Below are 11,260 nucleotides of genomic sequence, written 5' to 3'. Positions count from 1 at the left end.
ACTTCCCGCTTATGTATCATCTTTAATAGATCCCTTCCACAGCTTAGATTTATTCTCTCTGTACCTTGAAAAAATTATATGTTTTATAAAGGGAAATTGAGGGCTGTAAGCAAGAATACAGGTTGGTATTGGAAATGCTAGTACTACATTTCTGGCTTTTGATATTATACTTCTGCAGTAAAGTTGTTCAAGATCCTTTCAGTGCCTTTAAGCCCATGCTATTTGCGATTTACAGATTTGTACTGCTAAAGAGCTGTGGTTTCCTTCGGCTGGTACAGAAGCCCAAAACATAGGGTGCTGCATTTCTACCCTACTTTTTATTTAAGCTTTAGTTCGCCTTTAATAAGGAATTTCTATGAGATAACTTGTTGACTTTCCAAATTTTAAAATGGGATACAATAATAGATTTTTCTTAGCAGCATCACACAAATATTAGCAGCTTGTATACAACCATAATGATTGCTTTGAGACAGACTTTAGAAAAGTTTGGGGACAGGCTCAGCAAGGGAGGATCAAATAGTAATTGACCCTTTTAGTATGTTATAGAGAGGCCTTTTCTAGAAAACTATTTGTCTGGTCTTTATTATTTGTTTTGTACACCTATTATAATATTGGTGTTCCTATTCTACTTATTACCAGCTTGTAACTGAAAAAGTGGTATAGTCCACTGGGCAGTCCTGATTTTAACAGCTCAGCCCGCTTTCCCAGATTCTTATTGAAAAGTCCCTCATTAGCTTTGATCTCCTGCACTGAACACCAAAAAATAAGATACAAAGTTTCTCAAACTTAATCAAATAAGTATTTAGACATCCCACAACACTTAGCAGGCAACACCTGCACTTAGATACAATTGTAACTAATAAGAAAAACAGGTCTCTTGGGGGGAACTGAGACTTGCATCTTCAAAACTGTAATAACACATAAAACAAGACCCCAAAACCTCCATAAATGTGTTCAAACTTTACATAACCTGCCTAATTTTGTAAAATGGGAGTGGAATTCAAGATGTGCGGTCACAAAAAATAGGAATTTATTTTATTGTCCCTCTTTGCATTTTTCAAATGTTGGTAGATATGCATATACAGTGATGATTTAGTGTTATTGTAATTCATATTTTTATGTAATTCATATTTTTATTATCTATCTTTCTTTAGAAAAGCTTTCCTATTTATCTGCCAAACTGATGCCTGGTTTTCTGGGCTGCATTTCAGGCAGCTCTGGCTCCACTGCCTGTCCCATCAGCCCTGCACAGGCCCTCAAGAGCCAGGTACATACAGTCCTGCTAGTTGCTGTAGAAATACATGTCAATATTTCAAAAACCACAAGAGATTAACCCTAATTGCCTTGCAATACCACTTACTACATCATATTGAATTGTAATTGTAAAGTGAAATACTTTCATTTGAGGTTAATTTGCACAAATGTAGCACACGTTAAAGCTCTAATTCCCTGTGTTTTTCCCTGTCAGCAAGCTGAGCTCAGTGTGGAATGCGTGGGAGTATCAGCACTATACTGGATTCTTTTGCTTTGCTATTGTTATGCTGATAAAACTTGCAGTAAATCAATATTTGATAAAGGAATTGGAACTATAAACTAATGGGCTGTCCTTCTGATAAAAGATAAATTCACTTCCTCCTCCATGTGGTTGGCACTGGAATATAGATTTTTTGCCATCTCCTACAATTTTTTTATAACCTTTGCCCACCCTAGAAAATGTATAATTATTTTGTTGATGACTTAAATCATGATGTTTCCAATTATTCCAATCCAATATGCTTTCTTTCTTACTGAGAAATACACTACTTAGTACAAATACAATACATGCATAGCTTCCAACTATACATAGAATAAGCTACAAATGATGTAAAAGAAGTAGATCACATTTAAGTTAACTTTAAGTATGTGATACAATGGCATATTCATAAAAAATTTTAATAGGTCTTCCTTTCATATTTTGTATAGTTTATTAATTATTTGCCTTCCAATTTCTCTTTTTTCTAGCTTCCATCTTAGTTTAGAATGCTGTGTGGTTAATGGGGGAGGGGTCATTGATCCGGAAGCCAAAAAGCTTTAAGGGTACAATATTATTGTTATTGTTACTGTCTAATATTTATCTTTCTTATCTGCCTCTTATTTCTTATTTCTTTTTTATTTGCCTATTCATCTTCCAGTCTGTTATTCAAATCACTATTGTGATGCTACAGTAAACTGGACCCTAGCAACAAAATAACAGTTGAAATTCCAAAGTGGAGAAGATGCTTAACAAAAATGTAAATAATTAAAAGCCACAAAAATAAAGACCTACTGCAAATTGTCTAACTCTAAAATATTTCTGCATCATACTAAAAATAATTTTTTTAATGTTGTAATAAAACGAATACAATCCAATGTCAGTTACAGCTGTTCTGTCTACCACCTTGAATTTTTGAAAGAAAAGTTAGAACAGTTCTACTGTCTACATCTAGGTGCAAAAGGTTTATAGCACCCTATTAGGAATGTTCATAAATGCAACCGGCCCAAGTCAATACCATGGGAATAGCGTACTGCTATATATAGGTAATGAGTGGTGCAAATAACAGTATAAAGCATATGTGCACAATGAAAACCAGAAAAAGCACAACATAAGTAACAAGTAGAAAGCATTCTGATCTAACTAAATAAAGCCATAGTGCACTTCATCAAAGTATTTCTAAAGATGTTTAGGTAAAGAATACATTAATTATATCAGAATTATATTCTTGTATTATAAGAATGATGTCCCACATAGAGATTAGTCATCCGCGCTAGATCTCTGTTAATCTCTCCTACTGTAAATGCCTTTTCACCTGCAACAAAGTGAATCACCAGTGGAAAGGCCTATGCATCACTTCAGTTTTCTGAAGTCATGCAAAGTTTTCTCCTGCAGAAAACCAAGGCAATGCCTAGGCCTGTCCACTGGATATTGCCTTTGTTGCCAGTGGAATGGCATTTAGGAGAGATTAGTCACTCGCTGTAGCAGAGATCTATAGTGGGCGCCTAAATTGCTCCGTGGGACATTAGTCTAATGTGTAATTCAGCTTTATTTATATAAAAACACCACTTTACTGCAATGCAAACCACGCAGCATGAGAATAAGAGAAGCAGTGCATTCTGTATACCTGCCAGTAGGTGGCATTTCTGTTCTATTCCTATAGGGCTTCTGTTTTGTGTTTCTATTTTTTTGTTTTTTTTTATGTAGACCAGGTGACTAATATTTGCTCATATGCTCATACGTATATATTGCAATTCTCAGACGTCAGACTAAACCAAATGAAAAACTTTTCTTAGGCATAGGTTACAGTGTACATTAAACACGCCTTGCCTGAATATTTGCATTTAAATATGATTTGGAATGGGATCTTTCATACTTCATCAAGGTCTAGGGACCCACTGTGCCTGAATTAGCATTGTCCTTAATTCACACAGCCTTTTATATTGGAATAAATATAATGTGAAAAAATTCTATCATTCTATTCCATTGAATGTCATGGCAGCATTTAAGGAACATTTTCACCCATTATGCACAATTTCAGCAAACTTTTATTATCTGCTCTGATTCAGGTCCACAATAACCCCTGTACTTATGATCCAGTCCTTAGTAAAAATAAGCTCAGAATGGCATGTTGCCTACTGACCAACACTTAATTAACCTTCTGATTAACTCAGCTGTTGAAAATATTGAGTACTGCAGTTGTCGGAAGTGTATAAGCATAATTTTACATATAAATGCAGGTCCTGGCTGCAAGGATGACTGTACATTAGGGCTCTGAACTACAGTTACCTTGATGACTAGATGTAGACCTTTGCCCATTAGTCAATGCGACAAGGAGTGTACAGCGCAATTGGATGAAGTTGTGACAAAATGAGGAGAAATGAAAGTAAAAGAAAGGAAGAATACAAAGCAGATCCAGCCATCAGTTTTTGACCAAGTCTGTGATTAAATGCTAAGAATGTACTCAGCCCCACCAACTAATAATATTTTTCTTCTATGTATTTATGAAGAATGTAGGTACTTAAATTTTTCTATTGATGTGCTTACTTTATGTTCCAAATTTCACAAATATGCCATCTAAGACCTATATTGAGATCATGTATAAGTCAAGGGAAGATGTCCCTTGTACAACTGGAAGATCTTTCTCTGCTTCGTGGTTTTAGAGGTAATTCTGACACATGCTCAACATAACACCACACATGTGCAATAGCCATCTATGGAAGGCTGATGCAGTTCATGGGCAGCAAAATCCATGAACGGATTTTGGGAACTACATTTGCTAGTTGCAACTCCTGAATCAATGTTGTAAGTTGATTAAAGATAAAAAAAGGAAATAATGGCGCCGATTACATTGCTTTAACAGTCCGGCCCAGAAAACGGAAAGACATAGCAAACACTGGTTACAAATATGGTTAAAACCACTGGGAAATGTTAATACATGTATATTGGAAATAAATTATGTCCTGTTTCATTATGCATAATAACAAGTTTTGTGTGGTTTTACATTAATCATTTATTTGGTAAACAAACTTCTTGCTGTAAATGCAAGAGAAAGTAATAATAAAATATGCATAAATGTTACAAAATGTTCACTTACATATGAGCAACAATTACCTTAGATGCAGTTTTTCTGTGTGCTGAATAGAATGTTGGACCTTGGCAGCAGCAGCATACACAGTGTTGATATGGGTGGCTAAACATGAACTTGCAAAGACAAGCAATAGAGGAGATCAAATGCAATTCATAAATATGTTTTTAAGTGCACTGTTTTAACTAGGATCACTAAGATATTATATGCTGACACACTGCAGCAACATCTTTTTGACATAAATATTTGTATTTCCCACAGTCGGCTGTATAGACCCACAGATCTATTATGTAGAACATATTCCTTTCTTAACCTACTCACTTGGAATCAATGCAAGGTCATAATAATGTCTTCATTGTACTGTTTGGCTCGAAGGTTGTGTATTAATGCAGCCTGCACTTAAAGCTATGGCTTAACCCTCTAATATCACTGGAACCTTTGCACACTGGATAGTGGATGTCTAATGGCAATGACAGCCAGAACAGTGTGCCTCTCATGCTGTATGATCTGGTATTACTAGAACCAAGTAAAGTGAAGGCATTGACAAGAAGGTACTGAGTGGTGAGAAAGGTAATGTAACAGACTTAAAAAGCCACTGAAAAATGTCAAAGATAGAACGAGAAGTGCCTTTTATTGAAATGAATTGATCTGAAGAATGAATTGATTGTGGCAAATATTGCTGGTTTTATTACTGTTCTATATTACTGTTATATTGCAGCCTTTTTGGAAAATACGCAGATGAAAAAGATCTTTGCATGCCACAATCTAGTCGCCACATTCACATATCTGTCCAAACTTTCAGGTAGCTTTGTGCTATTAGGACAAAGAGGTACAGTACATATACAGCTAATTCTGCCCTCTTCTATTTATTAAGGGGCAGATCTATAAAAAAAAAAAAAAAAAAAGTAGCACTGCCAGCGGCATAGATAATGCTGTTTGTTGTCAGTTATTAATAGGGCACACAAATAAACATATAGGTAATCCAGTATTTTTATTTTTTCATTAAAGGTTACAACCCTATCTGATTTTCTCACTGAAAAAGTCAATATTTTGTTCTAAAAAGGCCACCAGTAAGCAATCAGCCTTCAGGCCCATCAGTTGGTAATCCTACTTATGGCACCTTTAGCCTCCCAAAAGAGAAATATCACCATCTGCCTATGGTAGAATGCAGCTAAAGAAGTGCTTTAGAATCAGAGTGTATGCTTGAAAAGTGAAGTAGGAGGGCCTTAGGGAAGAAGTCACAAGGGGGAGGTCTGTAGGATGACAAAGAAGGGCGGAAGGAGGAGCAATCATTCTGCAGCCCATAAGAATGATGGTGGAATGCAAAGGCATGACATCACACAGAGGAGGAGCCAGGGATGACGTTGCATGGAAAGACGACATCACGGGGAGGAGGTTTAATGGCTAAGCTAGGACCTGTCAGGAAAAAGTAAAAGGATAGCATAACTGGCATCGCAGTCAGGAGGGTGGGGGATGAATGGGGTAGGAGGGATCTGTCAGCATAAAGTAAGAAGAGATCGTATAACTGTTATGAACAGTGGGGGAGGTGGGATAAGTAGTTAAAAAAAAAAATATATATATATATATATTATAGTGGTGGAGAAAGCAGGGTGCACTTTAATTTTTCAGATTTATTTCCTAAAATCGACCCAGTATATTCCAAGGCACCAGGCTACACGCACGGCCAATGGTGTAGTGACAACTGAAATCTTTGAGTTGTGAAAGCGCTGGGCTGTGTGTGTAGTTTCTGGTCTGACTGTTGCGCCCTGTTCCTAGCCGGCCATACACAAGCCAAGCATGAACCCGAATGCGGCTGGTGTGAGCGCTATTGCAGCACAGTACTGCAAGCTGGGAGAGATTAGAAACACTGACAAGTTGCCTCGTCCCTCCCTTCTGTGCTCCCACCCCCTGTGCCTGGCTCAGTGACACACGGCAACTCTCGCACATCCTCCTTCCTCAGCACTAGCAGTACGAGCACGGACTGAGAGGATCGCTTCCCCCCGCTCCTTCTTCTCTCCCTGTCACCTCCTCAGAAAGGTAAGGAACCGGCTCTCCGGGGAACCTGTCTACCGGAATTGGGCCAGCACTTTCCTTCAGTGCCAGAGCAGCGCTTGGGGCTCAGTGTGGGTGCAGAGCCTGTGGGGATGGGCCTGGGATCAGTCTGGGCAACAGGCAGGGATTTCCATGCGTCGGCCGCTCCCTTCTGTGCAGCGGGCTCCTGGCTGGGTGACAGCGTTTCCTCCTTTAGGGTGCTGAGTGCTGAGGGAGGGGACCCATCCTGTCTCACTGCTGCTGGCCTTTAAGCTCTGCCTTTGGGTGCAGTTGGTTATGGCTTCTAAGTTATTAATAATAGCAATGGAGTAATAACAGTGCTACATATGGAAGGGTTGTGTGCGCCTGTGCGACTGGCTACCTGCTGCACGGAACCACCTAGTGCCACTACATAGAGACTTTACACCCGCCAATATACTTACCTTATTATTTAGCTACGTCTCTGTATTTTTCGCATAAATGGAGCCTGTCATGCCGCTTACTTTGCCAAAGTAAAATTAAATGTCATTTATAAACTCCAGGGGAACAGTGTCGCAGTCCCCTAGTGGCCGAATTATAATGATAAATGTACATATGACTTGGCTGATTTATCTCTGGGACACCGGGATAATAGTCTTTCATTCTGAAAGAAAGTCACCAACTCATTTTTTGGCCACTGCCATGTCCCTCTGGGTGCCATGCGTACATTCCCACTGGGAAACCAGTTGTACACCCTGTGTTAGTGAGGGCATCCTAATCCTGGCCCTGGCATTTGTATTTCTATATGAATATATATACATATATATTTTGGTATTGGACCTGTTATCCAGAATGCTTGGGACCTGGGGTTTTACAGGTAAGGGATCTTTCTGTAATTTGGATCTCCATACCTTAAGTCTACTAAATAAAATCATTTAAATATTGAATAAACAAAACAGGATTGTCTTGGCTTCAATAGGGATTAATTATATCTTAGTTGGGATCAAGTACAAGGTACTGTTTTATTATTACAGAGAAAAAGGGAATCATTTTCAAAAATTAGAATTATTTGCTTATAATGGAGTCTATGGAAGATGGCCTTTCCATAATTCGGAACTTTCTGGATAATGGGTTTCCAGATAACAGATCCCATACCTGTATAATATAAATTCAATTTTGTCAAAGCAGTAAGCAACCATGATAAACCTGTATGAAAACAAACATTGGAAGCCCATTGGGCATCTTTACTTTATAGGTAAGATTTGAGAATGATGGCACTAATGCACCAGCAAGGCATCAGGATAATAAAGGTGCTTAAATAAGATCTTCTTCTGGGTATAGATTTTAAATGAATCCATTTTTATGTAGCCAATGATGTCATGCAGTGCTGCAATAAAGTAAGGCATTGTGAAGGGCAGGTGTGTTTATTCCCTGGTCGCCATCCTTGTTGAGCAAAGTCCCTTAGCTGTGAAAGCTTTTTCTGTAATATCATGGGCTCTGGCAGGAACAAGCTGTGTTTTTATACCTCATATTTCCATCACTTTCATTGCCAGCATCGTGTTTTTCCTGTTTTTAGACATTAATTGATCACACTCCATAAAATGGTTGCTAGGACTATGAGAGTGTTCTTCTGCATGCACCTGGGTGTGCCTGTTTGTACATGGGAATATTTTCTTTATATAGAAGTTAGAATGACTGGCAGTAAAAAGGGGCAGGATGTGGCCCTTCAAGACCTTTTTATGTCCCCCCTGCCCAGCTTTGGAGCTCTATAGACTTATTTGTATGACAGCATAATTGTAATCATTTGGCATATGAGAATGTTTTAGATTCGCCCAATATATAGAAAAATATGGACAGCCCTGGTGATTTGCCCCATATCCTTTATCAACTAAGGACAGGACTCGCTATACAAGGGAAAATGTACATGTATCTACACAAGCCTGTTAGTTCCTTGTAATTTTTTAGATTTGTTTTGAATTAAGTTATAGTGACAACCCTGACCAAATGTAACAAACAAATGCATTGTTGTTAATGAAGCTTATTTGTAGCTATTTGCTGCTGTCTCTGTATTGCTGTTGTGAGCAAGTGTTATGTACAGCTGTACCTAGTTGGCCAGATGTTGATTAAAGCATGTTGCAAGTGGCCATTGTTCACTATTGTAAACTTTATAAAAGACCCATGATCATTTCATGTTGCTTTATATTGTATTTGTTTTTTGACTGCACTTAATGTTTAACAGAATTTCACCAAATGAGTTTTTAATTTGTTTTGACCGTGACTGTTGTGACTGTGACCATACTGTCAACCACACCTTTGTATGAAACAAAGTTCATACACACACCTTGCTCTCCTAAAAAGTTTTAATTCAAAGATGTAAAACAATTTTTAAGAAAAGAGTGATCATATTTTCTACCTGTATCATGGTAAATAAATTATTAGATAATAACTAAAAGGTTTTTCAAAATAGCATCTCTTAAAGGGTGATGTAGAGAGTGATATTTTAAAGTACTTTGCAATTGGTTGTCATTTTTTATTGTGTGTTTTTTAATTATTTAGATTTTAGTTCAGCAGCTAACTTATGGCTTATGCCCAAAAGTGGTGTGAATAAATGACTAGAATATTTATAGGAGAGGCCTAAATAGAAAGATAAGTTATAAAAGGTAACAATAAATTTGCAGCCTTACAGAGCAATAGTTCTTTTTGGCTTCCTGGGTAAGCTGTTAAGAGTCATAAAAAAGACAAATAATCAAAAAACAATAGAAAATGAAGACTAATTGAAAATGTGCTACAAATTGCTAATTCTATAACATACTAAAAGTTTACTTAAAGGTTAACAACCCCATTGAGGGAAGCATAGTCACAAGCATTAAAACATATGAGCAGTTGATTATGCATTGCAGTGAATTGTTCTGTCTTGTAGTTATTCCCTAATGTATTTATATGGTTTGGACCACAGCTATGTCTTTATTGATTGCACACGTATACCCATGTAAGGCTGCACTACAGACTTTGGTCTGATTTATGTTGAACAGAATGTGCTTTAATTTAGAATGGGCACATGATCTGTCACAGCATCATCCAAACAACTCTACTTGAAGATTTGGGTGTGTGGCATGATGTGGCCAATGAGAGCAAAGTTTGGTTTGGACCAAGGTTGTTTGGTCTGATGTTCTAGACTGGAATTTATTGTATGGCAGAAGCAATGAGTTAAGCGTGCATGAATCTATAAACGTCTACAGCTTCAATTGCAGAAAGATATTAAGCACTCTTACGGTACATGTATTTGTACTGTATGTGTAGGAGAACTTTAGTCCACCTGCCAAGGAATTGTGCTATACACAAAGCAGCTGGTAAGCAAATCTAGGGGATTTTATCGGAGTAAAATACACCAAAATAGTGCCACTATGTACCTAGTAGGGCAGAATCAGTAACTTGTACCCTCTGGGGCCCTTTGATATGCTAAACAATTTTAAATACTGCCTTTCAGGACCCTAGTAATAATGTGGCCCTATACACCTGTATGTGCACTCACACCTTATGTCTCATAACATTTTCCCGTAAGCTCTTTTGTATATGCAAATTAGGCTGTGGAAGGTTTAAAGAGAGCCACACACTGTTCGTGTAGCAAAAAAATGTCAATTGCTGTGTGCGTGTGATGTAAAGTCACGTGATTTTAAGCATTCGGTTAGGCCAGGCACTTGGATTTGGCCAACTCTGAATCCTGCTGCAAAAGGCCAAACCCCCGAAGCAAATGCTGGATTTGGTGCATCCCTATTATACACCCATTAATTGTACAGTCCTCCAAAATATGTAATAAATAAGTGTTAGCAGACTGTAGCAGCAGGAGTGATCGGCAAGCTGCACGGGGGGGCATTGGTGTGCAGGCAGAGCAGTGGGTGTGAACAAGCAGGTGGGGAATCCAACTAGTATTGCCTTGGGTTTTAATACTGCTTAACCATACTCTGTGCCCTACAATGCATGTTAAGGCTAAAATGATAATATAGGATTATTATTTTATTTTTTCCCTGCCAACAGCGAGAGTTGTTTTTTGTTCATTTTGTCTTCTGCCTGGTAGGGTTTGTACTTCACACATGATGTGACAGGGACGTGTGGAACGTAGACTGTTTTAGGAAACCATTGCTGACAGCAGTTTTTAAGTTGTGCACTTGTGTTTGTAAGGTCAAAGTGCAAATTCCTGAAAGAGAATGCCAGGACCTTCTCATTATCCTGTGAAAGTGCTCCCTGCATCTCCCAAAAGAGCAGCTTCATTTGGATTGGGTATAAATCTGCATATACTAAATGGCTTCCCTTGGTTAACTGTTAGGAAGCAGTGAGTTTTCTAAATAAGGTTATTTTTTCTGAACACTCGTGGCCACAGACACGAGCCAGACATTATTTAATTCGCAGACACTTCAGTCATTGTTGGCCTTGTAACAGCAATTGGATATTTTTGGCACCTGCTCTGTAAAAATGTATTGTTACAAAAATGAAGACAGTATACCAAAAATAGGATTCTTGGATTTATGTTTTATTTAAAGAGCACTTGTTTGTTATTGTTTTAATATACTAACTTGAAGGACCAATATATTACCCTTATTTTTCATTTAATTTATTTATTTTTCTGCCACTGTACCACTGGCTTGTTGGTTCTT

At 37.9% G+C, this 11,260-nt stretch overlaps 1 protein-coding gene across 12 annotated transcripts in view; it reads left to right on the top strand.

Moving 5' to 3' along the window:
* Nucleotides 1–5,955: 5,955 nt before the first annotated feature.
* The window catches only part of mbnl2 (muscleblind-like splicing regulator 2), a 92,278-nt gene continuing 86,973 nt past the window's right edge, over nucleotides 5,956–11,260 (top strand). For 10 of the 12 annotated variants that reach the window (XM_012957322.3, XM_012957323.3, XM_031896158.1 and 7 more), the window contains exon 1: nucleotides 5,956–6,635. The gene's annotated coding sequence lies outside the window, so the exon portion shown is untranslated. 12 annotated transcript variants of the gene reach the window in all.

The sequence above is a fragment of the Xenopus tropicalis genome, chromosome 2 (genome assembly GCF_000004195.4).
Source record: "Xenopus tropicalis strain Nigerian chromosome 2, UCB_Xtro_10.0, whole genome shotgun sequence".
Taxonomy (NCBI): domain Eukaryota; kingdom Metazoa; phylum Chordata; class Amphibia; order Anura; family Pipidae; genus Xenopus; species Xenopus tropicalis.
Note: the sequence above shows the minus strand (reverse complement) of the source record. Positions and strands in the feature narration are given on the sequence as shown.